This window comes from Marmota marmota, unplaced genomic scaffold, assembly GCF_001458135.2.
Source record: "Marmota marmota marmota unplaced genomic scaffold, marMar, whole genome shotgun sequence".
Lineage (NCBI taxonomy): Eukaryota > Metazoa > Chordata > Mammalia > Rodentia > Sciuridae > Marmota > Marmota marmota.
In genome coordinates this window covers 5,056,438-5,079,809 of record NW_026000206.1, presented here as the reverse complement: position 1 = coordinate 5,079,809, position 23,372 = coordinate 5,056,438, and the positions used below count along the sequence as shown (strand labels likewise).

The window sequence follows — 23,372 nt, the reverse complement described above, 5'->3', positions numbered from 1 at the left end:
TTCCTCCTCCTCCTCCTCCTCCTCCTCCTCCTCCTCCTCCTCCTCCTCCTCCTCAATGCTTGAAGCAGCATCCAAGCCCCAAACCCCCAGGCAGATGGTTTTTCTCCTAACATTATTTTTCTCTCAAGAATCATCCTGGGGCTGGGGCTGTGGCTCAAGTGGTAGCGTGCTCGCCTGTTATGCGTGCGGCCCGGGTTCGATCCTCAGCACCACATACAAACAAAGATGTTGTGTCCGCCGAGAACTAAAAAAATAAATAAATATTTAAAAAAAAAAAAAAAAAAAAAAGAATCATCCTGCAGTGATTTGCTGCCTCTCTCCTTTAAAAGCAAGAGGAGCGAGAACAGCTAAACCCTCAGCAGGGCGGGAAGGCTTATCTCTGAAGCATTCCTGATCATGGTGCACCTTGGAATAAACACGAGGCCGGATGGAGTCATAACCACAGAGAGACAGAAATGGAGGAGAAAACATGATGAAAGAGTGTCTCAATTGTAAGAGAACTACAAATTTCAAAGCTCTAGAAATTGGAAAAAAGCCATATACATCAGTATCAACCCAAAAGATGCATAAGAAAAGCTGTCTGTGGATACTTCTTCCCAGTCCAGGAAGTCAGGGTTCACCCCATCAGTGTTCCTTGTTCCCAAGGAGGAAACTGAGCCCTGAAAAGTTAGTGCTGTCCCCACCCCACTAGCTAAAGGTCTCCGCATTCCGCCTGCTTCCTCCTTCCAGGTTTCTCATTCTTTGTTACCTTGCAACTCCTTGATTGGGCTCTGCCCCTCTAGTATCTGCTATAAAGAAAGCCAGTAGATAACAAGATAAGAAGAGATAAGACTGAGGCCAAGAGAGCCAGGTTTTTCTACTCTGGCTTCCTGGTTGGACCCAGAACTACTTCCTTCCCCCCTTTTGCCTTGTGGGCCAAAGGTTAGGAGAACTATCCCCAGAATAGGGGAGAAAAGAAGGTGTCTTCTCAAGTACAGAAGCTGTCTAATTGAACCAGAGAAACCTTCATTTCTCCACAGTGCTTAATGCAGCATCAGACTAACAATCCCAAACTCAGAGGCAACTGGTGGTTATAGGAATCATCATCAGGGAGTCTGGTTTAAAATGTGAACGTCTGGGCCTCACTCCCCACAGATTCTACTGAGTTAAGTTTAACATAGGGTCTAGAGATTTTGTTTAAATTTACATAATTTTTTTTCAGTGCTGGGGATCAAACACAGGGCTTCTATATGTGCTAAGCAAGCATTCCACCACTGAGCCACTCTCAGCCCTGATGGTGGAAAACTGTGCACAGTTTCCAGATGAGTTCACTGCACGGCAATGCGTTGAGAGGTGCAGACTCTGAGCATGCCCACCTACAAACCCAGTAGGAAATCGGATCAGAGCAGCCTCAGATTCATTTGGGAATACTGAGGTTCTCCCTCCTATGCATGATTTTGCTTAAAACTTAAGTGGCACAAATTTTAAATTGCACACTGTCTGATTTATCCTTCTTGTGACATGAATCATTAAATTGTCCAGCATATCCACACCAGCTAGCTGCCCACTGGTCACATAATAAGCATCTCGGCTATCAGATCAACCCAGTGCCATGAAGCTTATGTTCAAGTAACCTTATGGAGTGGCTTAAGGTCACTGCCTTCCATCTCATTAGGAAGCCATTGTATCATCTCACATCATCACAAGAAGGCTAAAAATAGTACAGTAAGATATTTAGAGAGAGATCATAATCACATAACTTTTATTATAGTATACTGTTATAATTCCCTGTTTTATTATTGTTAAGCTCTTACTTGCCTAATTTATAAATTAAACTTTATAGTATTTATGAATAGGAAAAAACGAGTATATACAGGGTTTGGCACTATCTGTAATTTCAGGCGTCCTCTGGGGATCTTGAAACAGATCTCCCATGGATAAGGGGGACTTTATCAGGACGTTTTGGCTGCAACCAGGGATCTTAAATAGCTCCTGGAGGAGTATGTATTTAATTCATAGGAAATGGGAAGCTCTGGCAGGTTTGTGAGGAGGGGAGTCATGAGAGATGAGTTTTATACAGACAGAAGATAGAAGAAGAAAGAGTAGTGTCTGCCCTGGGAGGTATGGATATAAACATGTGTTTATTGAGCTCCACAATATTCAGCAGGCCGTGCTAGGGGTCTGGACAGCTACTAGGAAGAAGAAGACAATCCCTGCCTGAAGGAAGTAGCCATCCATCTGGGGTATCAGAAAATAAATAACCGGCGAAAACCACCCAGCCACTTCAAGACTCTGAGTCAGAAGTGACATTAGCAACGTGTAGTCTGGAAGACATCTAACTCTTAAAAAAAAAAAAAAAGACACAGGTGACCTCAAAGACCTCTGGAAGCATAACTATAGGGAACAAATAAGTGAGATCAATAATAATCAAAGATTTATGAGATTGCCTCTGGCAGTGCCTAGATATTTGTAAATTCCAATCTTTATCTACATTGTGTACCACTTTTTGAGAAATGGAAAAATCACTGATTGTTTTTGAATTATTAGTTGTGTACATGTTTTATTTAAAAGGTAAATATAAAATCACGAGCAGGTTGTGCTCACTGTTCTGGTGGTGGGTAAGCACAAGTGGGTGGCTCTGCAGAAGCCAGTGTCCCATGAACTGGAGGGCTCAAATGAGGCTTCAAGAGCAGTTGGGGACTTAGGGGGCCTCAGGGGGAAGCTGTGAGGTTATGATCTTCAATATTTTGGGGGAGATTTGTCCCAAGACCTTTTAAGTGTCTGATCACAAACCACTTTAGAAATTCCAATGCAGTAAAAGAAAAGCAGCCACCGTGAGTGAAAAATAAGGTATGATTTGAGCCATGAGTTATCCTTTGTGCTTCAATGTAAAATGGTCTCACCAACAAATTGTTGCAACGAGTGATCAGAAATTCGTTTCCAGGCCATTTTCAATTTTATAATGGAAGAAAAAGTCCAGTTTTTTTTTAAAGGGTAAAATGTTTCGTTTTACTTAAAAGGATGTCAAGATAAGTTTTGCTTTACATTTGTTGTGAGTACCCCTTCCAAATAAATGCTCTTAAGGATAATACATTTATGTCTTTATCACATGCAATGGAGATAAATTGCACCACAATATTCTGATAGAAATTCCCTGTCGTTAATTTTTCTAAGTCCAATCTAATCCTGCCACAAGAATCCCATTCCACAATTTCAAGAAGACCAGCATCCATCACTCCTCAGGGTCCTCTTGCCTCATGCCAGAGTCGTGGTGGACTCCCACCCCAGGACCTCCCTGCAGGGCATGGTGACAGATCCCATCCTGCTCCTCCCACTGCCCCCATCACTGCGGCTGCTTCGCCTCCTGCCTGGGCCAGCTCCTGCCATGGTGGGTGACTCTCGTGTCCAAGTCCCTGAACTTGGTGCTCAAGACTTTGCTGGCCCCCAGACAGCCATCCCCCAGACTCTGTGATTGAAAGTGACCAGAGGACGGGCTGGGGATGTGGCTCAAGCGGTAGCGCGCTCTCCTGGCATGCGTGCGGCCCGGGTCTGATCCTCAGCACCACATACAGACAAGGATGTTGTGTCCACCGAAAACTAAAAAATAAATATTAAAAAAAATTCTCTCTCTCTCTCTCTCTCTCTCTTTAAAAAAAAGAAAAAAAGAAAGTGACCAGAGGAGTCTGAAGAACAACCTGCTACGCTTTCTTTCTGGATCAGGGAAGATACCTCTACTGACAAAATTTTTAAGAGGCAAAGAAAATAGATATGAGTTTTGATGGATTATATTTATTAAGTGTTTCAAGTATGCTAGCAAATTTCTAATGAACAAATGTGATCTTCAAATAAATTACAAAACAATAGTCTGAGTGGCTTCCCATCCTCTACAGATACCTACTTGTTCCTAAAGGACTTCTGAGTCATGAGCCATCCCTGGAAATGTCCTTCGTTACGGTTTTCTTTGCACAACAGAGCTGCTCCTGAAACCTTGTGCTTAGAACTGTGGATGAAATCCTGTGGGGGTCACGGGAACTGGGGAAGTTAGGTCACTGGAGGAATCCATCAGGACTCCCCTCCTGCCCCTGTTCACACCTCCCACGTGGGGTGTGAATCTGGCCTCTGAAGCACCAACTTGCTCACAAAAAAAGCTCATTTGGGCTAAGAAAATGGAAATTAAAGAGGTGGATTGGTTGGCCTTAAAGACAGACTGTAGGACCGCCCGGCCTTCAACCCACAGGAAGGCCCAGTCCCTTCGTGAAAGTTTCCAAAACATCTTCATTCTTCTACTTGGAAACTGCCACACCTGAATTAAGTGTCCCTTAGGTCACAGGATGCTGCAAGTGGCAAGTACCTCACACCATGCAAGTCCAGTCCCTCTCCTCCTTCCCCCCGATTCTACAGATGAGAAAACAGAGCTTCAGAGAGAGCAAGCTTCAGTCCAGACTCAAGGAAGTGGACCCAACAGCCCACCCGCCTCCATTACCCAACCTCTGAATGTCTCAGGAGGCAGCAGCCCCATTGTGGGTTTCTCTTTTTTCTCCTCTGCATCAAGTTCATGAGGGACACACGTGATGGGAAGAGGGACATGAGGCAATGCAAGGCCACCTTGGGAAAGGAGCATGTCACTCAGCCTCTGCAATGGCTGTACAACAGACCATCAGCAGGGTCCTGTGTCCCAGCAGGGAGACTGAGCAAATTGTCTGCCTGCCTGTTAATAGGTACCCAGCACACCTCAGAAATCCTGGGACAAGGGACAGATTATCTTAGCTCTCTTTGTGTGGCAACAATTGTGGCCAGGGCTGCAGAGGAGCCGGGCAGCTTCCTGCTCCCACTGCCAAGGCAGATTGCTCAAGCACACGCGTCATCCTCAACCCACACACTGCCTTGTTATTGCGAGCTGCAAAGGTCTTCCTCCTGCTGGCCCGTCTCCCTTTCTTTAGGAGCTGGTCTCTAGAACCAGAGAAGCAAATTTCTTCCTCTTCCCTTTGCCTGGCTTTCTTCCAGGGCCTCCTTCCTCACCCTCTCTCCACATTAATCCCTGTCTGACTGCCTCGACTCAGAATTCAGACCTGGTACTGCAGAGCACCTTGGGCACCTTGCCCTGGCCTGGCTGCCAGGCCTGAGGCCTGCCTGCTCCACTGGCACCTGTCTTCACCCTAATTACTTTCCTGTTGACATGCACTGGAGCCAGTGTCCCCCCCCCCCCCGCGCCCAGCACTCCTTCACAGCTTCCTATGCCAGTCCCACTCTGTTTTTCTTTGCCTCCAGGATGTGTCCAGAACATAGCAGTCACCTGTCACCACGAGCTTGTGAAATAACACCTAAAGCTTCAGGGTGCACCTTTAGATGCTCTCTGTTAGGGCATTTGGCTAGGGCTTGTTGGCCACAACTGTCCATCACAGAACATGTACATAGTATCTGATGATCTTTGGACAAGAAGGGACTCGCTGAGAAGCCAGCTGATACACCCTTCAGTCTTCTAGTTAACATATCGAACCACTCCAGACGATAAAACTTACTTGTTTTGAGACATTAAAAAATGAGGTTCCCTGTCTGACTTACTTCACTTAGCACAATGTCTATCATCCGTGGGGTGGAAATGCTAGGATCTCCTCTTTTTAAAGATTGAATAATATTCCAGTGTATACACATAGCACATTTCCTTTATCCATTTTCCCACCAGTGGATACCAATGTTGTTTGAATATCTTGGCTACTGTGAATAAGACTTCAATAAACAAAAGAGTGCAGATATCTTCACGGGGTGGTAATTTCTTCTCCTTTGGGTGTAGAGCAGAAGAGGGATTGCTGGATTGTATAATGGTTCTATTTTTGATTTCTTTAGGAACCACCTTCTGTTTACCCTAATGGCTGCACCAACCTACTTACATTCCTGAGTGAGACAGAGCTCCCCTTCTCCATGTCTGGCTAATATTTATTACCTCCTTTTTGATAAGCCAGATATAGAATGAAAAAAAAACTGCATTGTTTCACATATATGTGAAATAGAAAAGAAAAAAAGGAGATCAGATACTCAGAGATGAGTGTCAAACAGTGGGTACCACCAGCAGCAGGGAGGAGAGAAAACGGGAGATGTGGGTCAAAGGATACAAAACTGCAGACACATAGGAGGAAAGTCTAGAGCTCAATCACAACACAGGAGTAAGGCTAATGCATTGTGTTGAATTAGGGAGTTTTGCTAAATAAGTTAATTTCAGCTATTCTTGTCATGAAAAAGTAACTGTGAGATGCTGGGGATGTTCACCTGCTTCACCATAGGAACCCTTTTGCTCTCTATATGGATCCCATAATGTCATGTCACTAATCTCAAATATGCACAATAAAATTTATTTAAAGAAGAGAAAGATACATAGGGTTCCACAACTTTTGCTCACCCTTTTTCATGGGAAACAAAGTACAAAATTGATGAGGATAAAAGTTGTTACACAGTCCCCAAAATGAGGAAGGGATGAGCCTTTGTCTCCCACTGCCAAGGCAAGAGTGATGGGGTGATGCTCCTCTGTCTTCCTCTGAGACCTGCAGGAGCAGGAGACCAGGTGCAGGCTGCCCTGCCTCCGGCCAGCTGTCCCCTGACGGAGCAGGTGGGCACCGTGGTCCTGAACAACCACACCTGGGGAACCAGGAGACTTGGTAGACAGCAGATATGAAATCCTGCCTGTCATCCAGAACTTTCCCAACTGCATTGTGAAGTTCACACTTTAGCAGCAGCCTGTCTCAGGTTGACATGTTTCATTAATTACCCCACCCCCACCCCCACCCCAACACACACACACACACACACACACACACACACACACGGAGCGCACTTCCTGTTTCCTTACTTGTTCTAAACAGACCACGTTCATGGACTTCAAAGAATAACGCTATTTGACCATTTCACCTCCCCTGACTTTATAAACTTTTCTCCAATCCCATTCCAAAGTTTCTTTCTTGGTCTTTCTTCCCATGGAGGCACAAAATACATGGTCTTTCTTGACCATTCCCAGTGCCAGGAGTCCTTGAAAAGCAATGATTACAATGATCACAAATCTTGCCCCTGTCACTTTTGCGAAAGTACCGAGTGGCATTCATCCTTTGACCTTTTGGAAGCCTTTGCTGTTTTCTTCCTCCTCTTCCACTGTGGATTAGAGGAATACTGCTGACTGTGACAGCATTCACGCCGTCTGTCACAGTGTCTGTTATAAGCCCTCTTTTTTTCTGTTTGTATTTTTAAAAATTGGGAAAGAATTTTGATTGGATCTGTTAGGTGCAGGACAGGCTGAGTAAGCTGTCTGCAGGGCATGCCAAACAAAGTTAGCTGCAGGATGACCTGGCTTCTCTAACCCTCCGTCTTGCCCAAACGCCCAAGCCCCCGCTCAAGGCTGAACACTCAACCCCCTGCTCAAGGCCGAACACTTAACCCCCTTGTGTGTCAACAAGAGTGCTTGCAGACCCAGAGACCCCATTAGATTTGGGCTATTAAAAACTCCCTCCTGCCGGGCCTCTCTCTCTCTTGCTCTCTCCCTCTCTCTCTCTCTCTCTTGCTCTCTCTCTCTCTCTCTCTCTCTCTCCTTCTCTTTCTCTCTTTTCTCCTCTGTTGCACTGCTGCAATAAAGATTTCTCTTGGTCTCTCCGAATATTGTGGTCACTGGATTGAACCCAGTGCCTCACACATGCTAGATGAGCACTCTACCACTGAGCTATAACCCCAACCCCTGTATTTTTTTTTTAATCAGGGTTGTCCTGTCCATAAAAGTCACATCTAAAACAAAATGGCACAGATAGATTGGAAAGAGGTATAACATGGAGATACTAAAGCAAAAGCATACATAGTGATATTAATTTAGAGTAAATATTATTAACAAGGATAAAAGGGAATGCTACATAGTAATAGAAGAAACATTCTATCCAAAGTTGGCTACTATCTACCAAAATAATCTTGAAACATACTTAACAAACACTAATATGATTGCAAGGAGAGAGTAAAACCACAACCATCATCAGGGACTTGAGCTCACCTGCTGTGGATCAAGTAGACACAACATTGTAAAAGCACAGAAGAGTCATAGTATACGAAAGGAAGCTGGACACCAAATAATGATTAAACCCAGCCAGTGGTGCCATCCAGGTGGATTACAAAAGGCAGAAGCTTTCACACTGTAATTTTATTGTCAACATCCTTTCTCTTATCACTCTGAAAATCATTTACCCATGAATAGCATAATAACAACAAAGAAAGATTGCTATGGGGAAATGATTAAGTAACCTGGAGTACAAGACACATATTGATAAAACATGCCAAAAGGTGACAGTTCTGTAAGAACACAAAGAAAGCAGTCTTTGACTTTTCATTATGTCCTCAGTTTGAAAAATGGCAGCAGGCTTAGGGACCAAAACTGTCACCAACGTCTCCCATGATCTCTGCCCCAGCACTTGTGACCTGGCCACTCTTTCTAAGGAAATGGTTCCCATCTACAATTCTGCAGGTACTTCTTCAGGGGGGAAACTAAATACAACACTAAAGATTTTATGATAGTATTTTCATGCTACCTATAAAAGCATCACATTAGGGTGATTTCCCTTGACTGCTACTTACCGCTGAATTTCTGAACAGGAGAGGTCATGGCCGTGTGTTCGTTTGGCCTTCACACCCACATGACTCTGACTCAATTCTACAAGTGTCTTGTAACCTTCCTCTGAAGAAGGATCATGGAAAAAGCCAACTCACTCCAAAGGTCCTGCGTGGTTCAATGAGCCTGGGATCAGTATCACCATAACACATCTCTTACTATAGTAGAAATGTCTTTTAGGTGTGTGCCCAAATGTGTGGACCCTCCCGAGAAGAGTTCACAGCACACTGAGGTCCAGGGCCCAACCCTGAGAATGCTGACATCTTTCAGGCACTTGGCATTAGTGCAAGCCAGTCCTGGAAGGGGAAATGAATAGTCAACCTGCATCATTCCTTTTCTAAGAATTTGTAGACTGTCTACCCTATGTCAGGTCCTGGGCTGGGTACTGGGATTCCAAATGAACAAAATGAGGTCTCTGACCTTGAGGAGCCGATGATGGAGTGGAGGAGAACTATACAGCAGGTAATAACATTCTGGTGTGATAAGGTAGCTGAGGGCGCCCAGGGGAGGCCCCTTGCTGGAGGAAGGGGCACAGAGTGAGGATATCAAGTCATAAAGCCGACGGGTGGGAGTGGCGGCAGGGAGAGGCGGAGGGCAGAGGGATCAGCACGTGAGGGGCGCGCCGGTAAGGGCAAGCAGGAGACCTGGGAGAGTTGGAGCTGCAGCACTGAGTGGGAGCGGGTGAGTGGAGAGAGATGGGGCTGCACCGCAAACAGGGCCATGCCCAGCTGTGGGGGAGGCTCAGCCCGGCCACAGCCATTCCTCTCTGCTCTGGAGGCCCTTGATAGATACTTTGTTGCTTGATTTTCCTCCGGCTTCGACTCACCTTTGAACTTTTGGCCTCTTCCAGAAGCCTTCAATGCCCATGACTTACAGGACAGACTTCTAGGCTTGACCTTCAGGGCCTCCGCCAGCTCTATCCAATCTACTTGCCCCTCCACAAGCTTCCTCCTCCTCCTCCTCCTGGCCGACTTGCCCTTTGAGATAAACCGTATGCTGCCAAGGCTGGGGACGGTGCTCACAAAGGCTCACTGGACCACTCAACAGGGACCAGAGCCTGATCTCCCTTCTGTCGCTTTGCAAGGAGCGCTGAGGTTGCCAGAGAGTGTTGAAGCCCAGGGCCACGCGGAGACGTCCTGACTTAACCAACAGAGTTCAGGCAAATGGAAGAGGACCCAAGTGGAAGAGGAAGAGGATCCTCACCCTGAGATGGAGACAGTCTCACGCTGGATCCTCCATGGCCAAGATCACCTCCCAACCCACCAGTTATATCAGCAAATATGTCCTGCGGTTCTGGATCACTGAGTGGCCAGATATGAAAACTATTTACCCCTGAAAGTGGCAATGCAGATTACCAGGGGACTTTCCTCGTTGGCTGTATGAACTTTGGCATGATTTGAACCTATCTATAGATGTAAAAATACACTCGTAATAAAAGCAACCATGTTTTTGAATGCCAATAAACAGGAAGCTCATAAAAAGGATGCCATGGCTGGATTTTGTGTTCTTTTTGCTTCCCCTGAACCTTTCAGACCTGGGCAGGTGCCAGGGAGATAGAAATGAGTACAAATAGATTATCAATCCCACCACCATAGAGATCAGTGTGCGTGTGCGTAGGGAATGGTGGAGAAGGGGGGTCTGAGACAAAAGTGGGTGACCAAGTCAGGGGGCTAGCAGCAGACTCCACCAACACCGGCATGGAGAAGTCCCCAGTAGGAATACCCATTTCTTGGAGCAAAAACAGGCAGGAAGATGATGAATCTAAGACTTGGAGGACATTCTAAGAAAGGAATTGATTCTCCTTGTCTTGAATCCAAACAGGAGAACTGGACAGATGAATGTCCCTGGAATGTCCCACATGCTATAGGAAGATGTCTTCTGCCATGTCCAGGGTCCCCAGCAGACTACTGTAGAGCAAGGACTACTAGTCCCGAGGAGTGTGGAGACATGTGTGGGGACCACCTGGCACCCTGCAGGGTCAGGTGACCTCTAGGATGATCAGAGGCAGTCTGGCTTAACAGAGAGCACTCAGGAGCTCCCCTGTCCCTCACCTCCCCAATACAGTCACTGGGCGAATCCTGTTGGTGCCATTGCCAAAATATATCCCGCCTGTCCATTGATCCCATCTTCCCGCAGGCATCCCAGGCCAAGCCACGGTCTCCTCGGTGGCCTCCTGGCCTCCACTCTTAGTGCCCCCTGGTCTGCTGTCCTCACAGAAGTCTCAGTGGTGCTTCTTTAGTGTGTGTGTGTGTGTGTGTGTGTGTGTGAGAGAGAGAGAGAGAGAGCAAATACTTAACAGGTAAAATTGTCCCTATTCATCCCTACGTGTTGTTTTGAAGTCCATGTGCGTTGTGGAATGGTTAAATCAGCTGGTTAACCTATGCATTACCTCACAGGCTTGTCGCTGTTTTAACATCTACTCTCAGCGATTTTCATCACATTATGTTGTCATTAACCATAGTCACCATGTGGAATAACAGAGCTCTTGAACTTGAGCCCCCTCTCTGAGGTTTTGTACAGATTGTCCAGCAGCTTCTCAACCCCAGGCCCTGGTAACCACCCTTCTACTCACTACTTTCATGAGTTAAAAATTTTTTTTTAACCAGTCACCTTTTTTTGGGTATGAATTCTCAGGATATAAAAGGATTGGATGTGGGGGGGGCGAGGCTGGAGTTGTGGCTCAGTGGTAGAGCGCTCGCCTAGTACATGCAGGGCCCTGGGTTCGATCCACAGCTAAAGATAAATAAATAAAATAAAGGTATTGTGTCCAACTACAACTAAAAAATAAATATTAAAAAATATAAAAGGATTCAGCCATGTTTGAGTTGTTGATGGAGGGGAGCTGGGCCAGGACAGTCGTGCTCAGGAGTGCAGAGTGTGCCCCCCACACCGCCCCTCTTCAGGGGTGGCTGCTCACATATGAGTTCCTTGAAGTCCGCAGCTGAAAAGTACATGGCTATCAACACCATGTTAACCCCAGTGATTCCTCCTCTCGTCACATTGATGAACGTGCAACACCAGTAGCAACCTCTCTGGAACGGTCAACGACCCTGCAGGGGTGAAACCCCACATCAGTACTCCATGAGCTTCTTTTCCTTCACTGGTGCGTCTGGCGCCATCTTGGAGTACCAATAACACAATGGGGAAGGACAGTCTCTTCAACAAATGGTGTGGGGACAACTGGATCTCCATGTGCAAAAGATACTGGCAGTTGGACTGGGCTGTGCCAGGGCTGCCAGGTAGGGAGCACCTACAAATTCAATCTTTTAAAAATTCTACAAATAAGTGAGATTGCACAGCACTTGTCTTTCTGTGCCTGATGTATTTCACTTACCACAGTGTCCTCTGGGTTCATCCATGTTGCTGCACATGACAGACTTCCTCCTTTCTTTAAGACTGAGTAGTAGTCCCCTCTTAACACCATATGTTCTTTATCCTTCATCTCTTGATGGACATTTAGGTGGATTCCATACTTTGGCTATTATGAATAATGATGCAATGAACGTGGGAATGCAGATAACTCTTTGACATACAGATTTTGATATATATCCTGTGGTGGGATTGCTGGACCATTTTTAATATTTTGAGGAGCCTCCAAACTGTTTTCCAAAATGAGAATGCGCTAATTTATATTTCCACCAACAGGTTTCATTTTCTCCATATCTTTTCCAATATTTATCTTTCCTTTTCTTGATAGTAGCCATCCTAACAAGCATAAAGTGATATCTCATTTTGGTTTTAATTTATTTGCATTCACCAATGATTAGTGATGTTAAGTCTTTTCACAGATAGCTGATGGCCAGTGTATGTCTTCTTTTGAGAAATGCCTATTCAGGTCTTATTTGTTTGTTTGGTAGTTGGTTGGTTGGCTGGGGTTTTTTCCAGCTTTGGGACATTTTTCAATCAGGTTGTTTTCTTGCTATTGTTGTTTGAGTTGGTGCATATTGTGAATATTAACTCTTATCAGATGTATGGTCTGCAAGTATTTCCTCTGGTTCCCTTTGTTGTCTTTTCATTCTCTTGATTGTTTTCTTGGCTGTGCAGAAGCTTTTTAGTTCTATTTATCTATTTTGATTTTTGAGGCCTGTGCTTTTGTGTTCACATACAAAAAAACTCATCATCCAAACAAATGTTATTGATCCTTCCCTGTTTTCTTCTAATAATTTTACCATTTCAGGCCTCATCTTTATCAGTTCTCAATTAATTTTTTTTTTAGTTGATTTTTGTATATGGTGTGAGATAAGGGTCAAAATTCATTCTTTTGCATAGGAATATCCAGTTGTCCCCCCCACCATTTGTTGAAGAGACTGTCCTTTTCCCACTGTATTATTGGTACCTCTGTGGAAAATCAATTTGTCATGAATGGATGGATTCATTTCTGGGCTCTATCCTGTTCCATGGTCAATGGGTCTGTTAGCCGATGCCATGCTATTCTGATTATTAGAGCTGTGTAGCTTGTTTTAAAGCCAGCTAGTCTGATGCCTCCAGTTTGTTCTTTCTGCTCAAGATTGCTGGGCTCTTTGGGGTCTTTTGTGGGTGTATATGAATTTTAGGATTGCATTTTCTATTTATGCATAAAATGTCACTGGAATTTTGTTATGGATTGTACTGAATCTGTAGATAACTTTGGGTATATGGACATTTTAATAGTAATTCTTCTAATTCTTGAACTCAGGATATCTTTCCACTTATTTGTGTTTTATTCAATTTCTTTCATCAATATTTTGTAGCTTTTGGTGTTCAGGTCTTTCACTTCCTTGGTTAAATATATTCCTAAGTATTTCACTTTTTGGAAACTATTGTAAATTGGATTCTTTCGTGTATAGAAATGCTACTGATTTTTGTAGGTGGATGTTGTGTTCCTAATCTAGAAAAGAACAACAAATAAATAATGGGTTCAGCAAATTCTATTAAAACATAGTTGTTATAATAATCATGAAGGAGACATTTTTATTAGCATTAGCTCTGTTAGCCTTGTTAGAATTTATAGACTCGGGGAAGATAGGTTAGATGGCTCAGTCCCTTTATGAACCTATGTGTGTGGTTGTTTTTTTTCTCTCAATAAATTTACCTACAGCAATTACAGAGGTCAAAATCATACATGGACATTAGGTCCTTCCAACACTTGGAAGCACAGTTGGTGACAGAGTCTCTCCCTTGGAACAGCAGTTTGAGAATCAGGGATTATCCTTTATTCCATAAATACGTATTGTGCCCTACTACGTGCCAGACCCTGTGAGATGAACAAAGAACACAGGACCTTGCCCTCCTGGGCTTCTGGACTCGTGAAGAAACAGGTGGACAAGTGAGCACGTAGGTAGGAGGGGCTGAGCCGGCGCTCCTTCCCTTTATCCTCTCTTGTTTTCACCACTCGAGCAACTAATTCAGACCCATCTGATGACCACGAGAAAGGAACAGTGCCAGCTCTTCAGGATCTGACTCCTCCTTCCCCTTCCGGGTTCACTGGGCTGGCTTGCCTGAACTTGACCACAGAGGTACTTCGCACTTAAGAGCCACCAGGCAATTCTCGTCAGCGTGGGTGCTGTTTCGCGAGCCTTCAGACCTTCCACTGGAAGGCTGGGGAGACAGCTGAGAGGTGTGCCCTCCATGAGGACCTAGACTGGGACCTGCAGAACTGGGGCTCCAGGAAGAAGCTGGCTTCCAGAGAGCAAAGGCGGGCGAGGTGGGAACTGCTCGTGAGACTCTGCTTCCTGCAGATCTTCAAGCACCCGCACCCCAGAGCCCCGTTACTCCTTCACTATGAATCTCCCGGTCGGGGTGTTTCAGAACCTAGTCCCACAGACGCCTGGGCTTCGGGGCTTCATAAACCCTTAAAATGGAGGGAGTATGTGTGCATTTCCCAGGTACAGAGCTCCTGCTTTTTATCCTGTCCTAAGAAGAGTCTGGGTTTTAGAGGTTAATGTTCCCATCTAACTGGCCATTATGAGCAGAGGTCCTAGTGTAGGACACAGAGCAGTGACTCCATGTCCTGAGGCCATGGTCATCCAAAGGATGGCATCCAACCCCTCCTGGAGGAACCAGGGGACAGTGAGCACAGTTAGCTTTTACGGCTCCATGCAAGAAGCCAAGCACCTCAGCTACAGCCCCCCACAGTTAGAGGACAAGTATCAGCATTATCACACCCACTTTGCAGATGAGGAAATTGAAGTTTGGGGAAGTGAAGTAACCTTTCTATCATCCCGATAATACTTCAGATCATGGATTCAATCCAAGGACTAATCGATATCAGGGCCACCTGTGTGACCAGTACCCTATTTGCTCTTCCAAAGTCCTGGAGGACCTGCCATCTCTCCTGGGAACCAAACAACTCTGTTCAAAGAACCTCCAACTACCCACTTTGCTGTTCAAGTCAAGTCCAAGGACTGCTACCAAAGGGGTGTCTCTGGCAAAATCTGACTTAAAAAAAAAGAAGAAGAAAGAGGAAAAGGAAATCCAAACAAGTTCCCAAGGTCTCTCTGTGCCTTGAGCTCTGCCGCCTGGTGAGAACCATTGTGCATCTTAATTATAAGTAAACAGATGGACATAATAGTTTCTGTTGACTCTTTTTAGGTCTGGCCACTTCATTGAGGTCTTTTCAAAGGTGAGAACTCAGGTTCCCTGCCTCAAAATTGCTTTGCCAAAGTTATGATTCACCTCAACTCAACCTCAGGTAATCCACACTGCACCTACCTCAGGGCCAAGGGCCCCAGGCAAGGGGAGGGGCAGCGGCCACAAAGGTGGACAAAGCACTTTGTCTTCCTCTGTGGAAAGAAGTAAGGATGGATTGCTGTAACTGATACAGCCCTAACATGAGGTGCCAAACATTGCTCTAAGTGTCTCTAAAGGGTCAGATTGAAAAATGAGAATGACAAAGGCCAGTTAATGAGGACCCTCGTCAGACAAGGCTTGTTAGAGACAGTGACCCCACAAGCTTCCCTGAGGCAGGTTTTCTTTGCTATTTTACAGATGAAATAGAGTTGGGAAAATAACACAGTGTCACACAGCTAATAGCCAGCTAATAACGTTGCTTCCACACCCCTTTCTACTTCCCATAGCCTCCTGTGGAGAACCTTGCAGTAAGGAGAATGCAGTCCCTAGTTTACCACTTTTATCTACTTCTATTCCAAGAAGCATGTTCAACATACTGATACAAAAGCACGTTTTGATTCTAGGTTGGAGATTGGGACATATGCATTGTGTGATCTGGAAGGGACAAAAGTTTGCAGGCAAGGACCTTCTTCTTTTTTTTTTTTTTTTTTTTTAGTTGTAGGTGGACACAGTAACCTTTTATTTTTTGTGGTGCCGAGGATCGAACCCAGTGCCTCATGCATGCTGGACGAACCCAGGGCTTCATGCATGCTGGGCAAGAGCTCTACCACTGAGCCACAACCCCAGCCCCTGACCCTCCTTTTCAATGTCAGTTTTCAGAAGTCTTGAATGAGTGCGAATGAGCTCAGGCCTGGTGTTCTCGGTGTCCGGCCTCCCCTGTGTTCTCTAGCACTGGCCATTCATCTTATGTCCTTTGCATTAACAGTGAGCTTGAAAAATCGTACCAGCCTCTTGTCAACCCATGCAGGGACATTATCTAGTGCCCATCTTTGCACTGCAGTTAATCATTTATAGGATTTCTTCACAGCTTAGAAAATGCCAGTAATGTGCAGTACAAAATAATCTGCCAGAAAGATTAGTTTTCATGGCTTCATTACATTATACAACAGCCAAATTGCTGGCATTTGGGTTATCAGGCGCTGGGATTGTAGGGACACGCCTCGATCCAAAGCGGCTTTATTATTATGAATAACTCTGATTCCCAAAAGTTTTCTAGGCAAAAGTCCACCAACCCTGTTTTTTTTTCCAGCATTTGGCTACCAAGAGCCACGTTATCTAGTCCAGGTACTGTGTGTTATCTGAAGTGAAGTGTTGAATAGGAGGGGCCATAAACCTTAATTTACCGAAATTGATATGTGCTGGAGATGCCATAAAAATGCCTACTGCTTTTACTCCTGGTAATTGAGGACAATTATGAGATATCTTTTATCCACACTGTTCTGTACTCTGTGGAAATTAACCAGGAAAATTAACCTTAAAATCAGCCAGGGTGGGACTGCAAATTGGTGCAACCGTTATGGAAAGCAGTATGGAGATTCCTCAGAAAACTTGTAATGGAACCACCATTTAACCCAGCTATCCCACTCCTCGGTTTATACCTAAAGAACTTAAAATGAGCATCCTACTGTGACACACTGTTTATAGGAATGTTTGTAGCAGCTCAACTCATAATAGCTAAATGATGGAACCAACCTAGTGCCCTTCCACAGATGAATGGAATAAAGAAAAGGTCTCATATATACACAGTGGAATATTAGTCTTAAAGAGAATGAAATTATGGTATTTGCTGGTAAATGGAGGGAGCTGGATAATATCATGCTAAGTGAAATAAGCCAATCTCAAAGAACCAAAGGCCGAATGTTTTCTCTGATATGCGGATGCTAATTCACAATAACGGTGAGGGGGTAGGGAAGAACAGAGGTACTTTGGATTGGACAGAGGAGTGTGAAGGGAGGGGAGGGGTATGAGGGTAGGAAAGATAGCAGAATGAATACGACATTGTTACCCTATGTGCATATATGGTTACAAGACTGGTGTGATTCTAAATCACGTACAACCAAAAGAATGAGAAGTTGTACTCCATTTACGTAGGATATGTCAAAATGTGTTCTATTATCATGTCTAACTAATTAGAACAAATAAAGAAAAAAGATCAGTCAGTGTATTCTAAGCCCCCAAATTTCATGCTTAATTACTGAAGCTCATAAAATTGCTAAGATTGGCCAAGCGTAGTGGTGCACTCCTGTAATCCCAGTAACCTTGGAAGCTGAGGCAGAAGAATCACAAGTTCAAGGCCAGCAGCAGCAACTTTGTAAGACCCTTTCTCATAATAAAAAATAAAAAGGTCTTGGATGCACTCAGTGGCAAAGTGCCCCTGGGTTCAATCCCCAGTACCAAAAGAAAAAAGAAAATGCTAAGATTTTTAATTTTGAAAGAACTTTTGTCCAATCAAGAGAAAAGTCATCCTGTTCTCAGATCTTGGGCAACATCAGAATCAAGGGGATGTAAGAATCCTAATACGCGCTCCACTAACTGGGATAAGGTGAGCGCTGAGAACTGCACATTGAAGGGATGCAGCTGGCCTGTCTAGGGACTTCTGGCAAGCTGCCCATCAGTGGTGCCCGGGCCGCCCATACCCTGATGACGGGAACAGTAATCCTAATCTTTCTGGCTCTAGCCTCCTGATTTCCTTTCCCCAGTTGAAGGCTAAGGTAAAATGATAATGTCCTTTTAGCCTTTGGGAAAATAGTAATTTATTTACTTATCAGTTCAAAGTCAGGTTAAGAGATCGTAACTCACAGAGGCCAGGGTAGTTAGAGTGGTTCACCGAGCACTTTCTTAAACCGCAGAACTGCTGGCCTCCTGACCTCGACGGTCTTCATCGAGTTCCCCCAGCCTCTCACCAACTCTCCCTCTCACTTCCCCGGTGCTCGGGCTGCCTCCCCCTTTCCCTGTTCTCCATCATTTGAAGTTAAATTGAGTTTGAAGAGAGTTTTGTCATGGCTGCTGTTCACTTAAACACCGGAGGAGGACTGGGGCTGGGGCTCAGAGGTAGAGCGCTCGCCCAGCATGCATGAGAGGCACTGGGTTCCATCCTCAGCTCCACATAAAAATAAAATAAAGATATTGTGTCCACCTACAACTAAAAAATAAATATAAAAAAATCAAAGGATCTCTATGTCTAGTTTCATTTATAAAAGCTTATTAAATTTGTTTGAATTTTGTTTTATGTTACCATCTTTTTCTTTCCGTCACTAGCTAATTACTTCTCACTTTTCTTTGTGCCAAAACCTCAAGAAATACAAAATGTAGGCATGTTTTCTTGGTGGCAGAGGAAAGTGTTCCTCTGGTCTGGGTCTGCATGGCCTCTGGTGAAGCTTCCATGAAGCCTCTTCTGTAGCAACTTAGCGCCAAGCTGGGTTTCCTTTGAAACTTTGGGTTGGTTTTGTGAGAAAAATAAGCCTGACAGACTGTTGGTTAGAGCCCAGTGGTGGACAGCTGACCTGACTATGCGGCCTGGTGACTGCCTCCCGCATGCACACAGCCGGTTCATGTGCTGAGGCTGATCCTCAGCATGATGGTATTTGGAGTTGGAGTTTGGGGAGCTGATTAAGTCAGATTAGGTCATAAGGGCTCTGGGAGCCTTAGCTTTCTTGAAGGGAACTGAAAGAGATCTCATGTCCACCTAAGGACAGAGAGAAATGAGGGTCCTCTATGAATCAGGAAAGGGGCCCTCACCAGACACTGCATCTGCCAGTACCTTGACCTTGGGTGCACCAGGCAGCTGGAGGTGGGGCAGGGAGAGGAATGGAGTAGATTTCCTGCTCAGGTGATGTGATTTTTCTAGCAACTGGATGTGAACCATGGCCGGTGCATTTCCTGAAGGCTGGAGCTAGATGGTTCTGGTTGCATGATCTGCAAGATGGATTACAAGCACACATGTCTCCCATATGAGAGCAAATCTCCTTCTCTCTGGGACAGAAGAAGGGGAGGAATGGGGCACCTAACCACATCCAGATTGGTTCTTTTAACAGGATGGTGACTTGGCCCTTTTGGGACTTCTGATTGAGGTTCCCCTTGGCTCCTGCATTTCATTGATTCTACTGTCCGACTGCCCTCCACGTCAGCAGAAGTGGCTTCGGATAAACAATAACAAAAATGGGCATTTAAGGACACCAGAATAGAGGCCAAGGGGATGGGGGGGCTCGAGGGAGCAGATGTAACTCTGGCACCGGTCAGATGGCTATTTTTAGCATTAGAGTTGGCGAGGATCCTGGTTTGTATGAATCAAGACTCTCTCATGGTTGCAAGAAATAGAAACTTAACAGGAACCGCTCAGGCAAAAAGGGTGTCTCATGATCCCTGAGGCAGGATGCGGCCAGCCCCAGGGGTGGTGGGGAACCAGGAGCTCGTCCCTAAAACCAGCCCCTCAGGACTCTCCCCTGCCCCGGATTCCAGGTTTCTGGAACTCTCCTCCTGCTCACACGCTCCCTCCCCCACTCTCTGCTGGGTGTTCTCTGCCTCTCAGGGAACCTCAGACTGCCAGCAGCTCTCAGGTTTGTATCTGCCCCTTTTAAGAGACCAACAGCCTTGACCCTAGAATCTTTTAGTTCCAGTCTAAAGGCCAACAAACTGGAAAGCAGAGCTGGACACTGCATTTAAATGGCAATCCACCCAGGGCGGAGAGACCCTCCGTTGTTTCCACCTAGAGTCAGGCTGGAGGCCAGGGGAGGTGGGGGCAATGGGAGGGTGGAGGTTCCAGCCACTTCTGGAGCTGCAGCTGGTGGCAGCACCACCCTAGAAATGGCTGCCTGGGCACCCCGGGCACCTTCCATGGGAAGTGGGCCAGAGGACAGCTCCCTGTGTCCCCTAAAGGGGCAGAAAAACCAGCAGGCCCTCAGCACAAAGTGGCCCGTGCTTAAGGGGAAGCTTCCATGAAGTCATGCTATGTCACCGCTGTCCCAGACATTTCAGCTGGAGCTCACCCCTCACAGGAATTTGCCATCTAGTACCGGAAACAGGAGCACAAGGGGGACGGGAGAGTCCCCTTCCAGGAAGGCTGCATTTCTTCTAAACGGCTGTTTCACGAAAAGAGGGGAGACAGGAGGAGGGCGGTGCTCCGAGGCCACCTTACATAGGGAAGGGCTGTTTGCCAAGGCAGGAGGACAGCTCCCTGTGTCCCCAGCAGGTAGCACTGCACCTAAGGGCAACTTGCCAGGGTACAGATTGTTGGCCCATGTAAGATCGAGTTGCCTTGGGGGACAGGGAGCCCCCATTCCTAGAGGTGGCCCTCTGTGACAGGCAGCACACAGAGGAAACTTGGGAGGGAGACTGAGCCATATGACCCCCACCTTCCTTCCCGTCTTAGAGCCCCCAGTGCAGGTCTACCCATGGAGTCACAGCCCTTCTTTCCAGGGGCAGCCAGATGGCCACCATCAGTGGACCTGGAGAAGACACTGGGCAGAGTGGGTCCTGCCCCACCGGCACCCTGGGGGCTGGGGTGTGGTAGGTCCTGAGAAGGGCCTATGGCCACCCTCCACTCAGAGCATTCGCCTGTTCTCACAAAGTGATGCTCATTGTCATCAGCACACAAACCCCATCAGCACAAGACCCGTCACTCAGAAAATAGAAAAATGAATTGTTACCTATTCACGTGATAGAATATGATGCAGAAGCAAATGGAGAGAAATGTAAATATGACACAGGCATCTACACACATGTAGACACATACACATGTACACACACGTGCATACGTATGTCAGCACCATTGAGCTAAAACAAATCAAAGCTGAGAGACAAGTAACACTACAGTGTCATTTCTGAAGTTCTTAGTGAAGCAACACACATTGCCCGTGGATGTGTGTTGCTACCCGTGTGTGAGAAAAACGACACCAAGGAAATGGCAGTGGGTGCCTGGCGGGAAGTAGGAAGGCTGGGCTTGGGTGGGGGTGACCTGAGGACATCAATTTTGTACTTACAAAAAAGCATAAAGCCAAACACAGTGGTGCACTGAGTGATTGCCCTGAAATCCCAGAGGCTTGAAAGGTTGAGGCAGGAGGATCCCAAGTTCAAAGCCAGCCTCAGCAACTTAGTGAGACCCTGTCTCTAAATAAAATATAAAACAGGTTGGGGATGTGGCTCAGTGGTTAAGCACCCCTGGGTTCAAAATCCTGTACAAAAAAAAAAAAAAAGCAAATAAAACAAAGTGTGAATGTGAATCTGGTTAAGGAGAACACAATGTTTGCTACATTGAGAAACAAACTGAGGCCCCAGGAGAACAGTTTTTGACATATTGACAGATGCATGTTAAGGGGCACATTCCCGGCTGGGCACCCAGCCGCCCTGGGCTCTGACCCAGGTCTGCTCAGCAGCTGCCTCTGCCCCACGCTGGACTTGAGCCGTCCCACCTGATGCCATCCCTGCTTCCTGACCACACATCTTCCCCTGGGATCTCAAGTATAGAAGGCTCCAGTTGTCCAATGAAGGTGACCGGCTTGCTCGGCATCCCTGCAAGAAGGGCCACACGTCAAAGTCGACATTGAAGCCAGGAAGCAGCTGGTGACAGGAGTCCCGGGGCATCCTGGGGCAGGAGCAGAGGAAGGCAGAGGGGCTGTAAGTAATCATTCTTGTCACCCTGGAGAAGAAAAGAACAATGCCACTCCAGCCCAGCGTGTCCTCCTGGGAGGAAGAGGGCCCAGCACAAGGTGGAAACAGGTTGAAGCCCTCGGGCAGGGTTCAGCCTCAGTGCCTCAGTCTCCTGTCAGTTCCTAGGCTGTGCTCCCCACCAAGAATCCATGTGGAGGGGACCCCCAGATCAGTGTGTCCCCATGAACAAACAGGTTCAAACCAGATCACAGCCCTGTGCCATGGCGGAAATGAAGTCCTGCCAATTTTCCATAATAGAAGAAATAATGCTTAGCAGGGGCAGAGAAGAAGAGCGCTGAGGGAGAGGACGCCAGCCCCACAGAGGAGGAGCAGGGAGGTGCTCCTAGTCCTCAGCAATGCTCCAGCCCCCTAGGTCCTAACAGTCCACATGCAAATCACCTGGAGCCAGGTGCAGCGAGGCTTCCCAGGGAATGAGTCTGCAGGACGTCTGTGGACCTGTGTCCATGGCCACTGGGGTTCATTCACTCCTCAGCCATTCAGGTCCTGCTACATGCCCCGCCTTGTAGGGGCCGGAGAGCCCGTGCATGGGGTCCTGCCTCTCACAGGGCTCACACTAGCAAGAAGCCAGCAGTAAACAGGCAAGTCACCTTGCTGACACATGCGGAAGGGAGTGTCACAGCTGCAGCAGAGCAGGGGCCGAGGGTGGCAGTTGGGTTCTGAGCCCCTTGCCCAGGCCCGGCAGTGCTAGGCACACTGGAGCTGGGCGGTGTCCTCCGTCCATTACTTCCTCCAGGCACAGGTCCAGGTGGCCAACACCTCCCTGCTGTACGCGACATTAGTTCACCCCCTAGTGGATACACCATCATCACAGCCACAGGGTTTTTGTTTGGTTTCTTCAGTACTGGGTGTCAAACCCAGGAATAACCACTGAGTTGTACCCCAGTTCGTTCGTTCTTTCTTTTTTTCTTTTTCTTTCTTTCTTTCTTTCTTTCTTTCTTTAGTTTTAAATTTTCAGACAAGGTCTCTTTCAGGCTGGCCTCAAACTTGTGGCCTCCTAACTCAGCCTCCTGAGTTGCTGGGATCACAGGCATGTATTACCACACCTGGCCACAGGCACAAATTTTCATGGGTCCTTCCTTTTCTTGTAGCCCAATAATTAATAGATGACGTTATTGATGCAATGTTCCTGACTTAGTGTAAGACAGGGTTCTGCTGAGGAGCGGAACCAGTGGGGTACACAGAGGTGCACAGAATGGGATTCACCATCAAGAAGGGCTCCCATGATGGTGGAGACTGAGCTGTCCCATGACTGCTGTCTGCAAGCTGGAGGTGAAGGAAAGCAGGTGGTGTCATTCTGGCCCCAACCTGAAGGCCCCAGAAACATGAACACTGATGTGTGAGGGTGGGAGGCAGATGTCCCTGCTCACACAGAGCAAATGTGCCCTCCCTCTGCCTTCTGTCCTATCAGGGTTCTGGGCAAATTGGATGGTGCTGAGCTGCGGTGTGAGCAATCTTCATTATTCAGGCTACAGAACGCTAACCTCATCCA

The 23,372-nt window shown here is 46.5% G+C and overlaps 3 long non-coding RNA genes across 3 annotated transcripts in view; 1 reads left to right on the top strand and 2 right to left on the bottom strand.

Moving 5' to 3' along the window:
* LOC107152838 overlaps positions 1-8,111 on the bottom strand; it is a 14,338-nt gene extending 6,227 nt beyond the window's left edge. The window contains exon 1 of the long non-coding RNA XR_001504827.2: positions 7,997-8,111. This is a non-coding gene — a long non-coding RNA (uncharacterized LOC107152838). The remainder of the gene's footprint in view (positions 1-7,996) is intronic.
* A 5,809-nt stretch (positions 8,112-13,920) lies between these two features.
* Positions 13,921-15,155, top strand: LOC125612728. Its single transcript, XR_007343199.1, has 2 exons — positions 13,921-14,291; positions 14,824-15,155. It is a non-coding gene; the product is annotated as an uncharacterized LOC125612728 (long non-coding RNA).
* Positions 15,156-21,425: 6,270 nt separating this feature from the next.
* Positions 21,426-22,645, bottom strand: LOC107152953. The gene is made up of 2 exons (XR_001504843.2): positions 22,471-22,645; positions 21,426-21,797 (listed from the first exon to the last, which is right to left on the bottom strand). It is a non-coding gene; the product is annotated as an uncharacterized LOC107152953 (long non-coding RNA).
* Between the last annotated feature and the right edge of the window lie 727 nt (positions 22,646-23,372).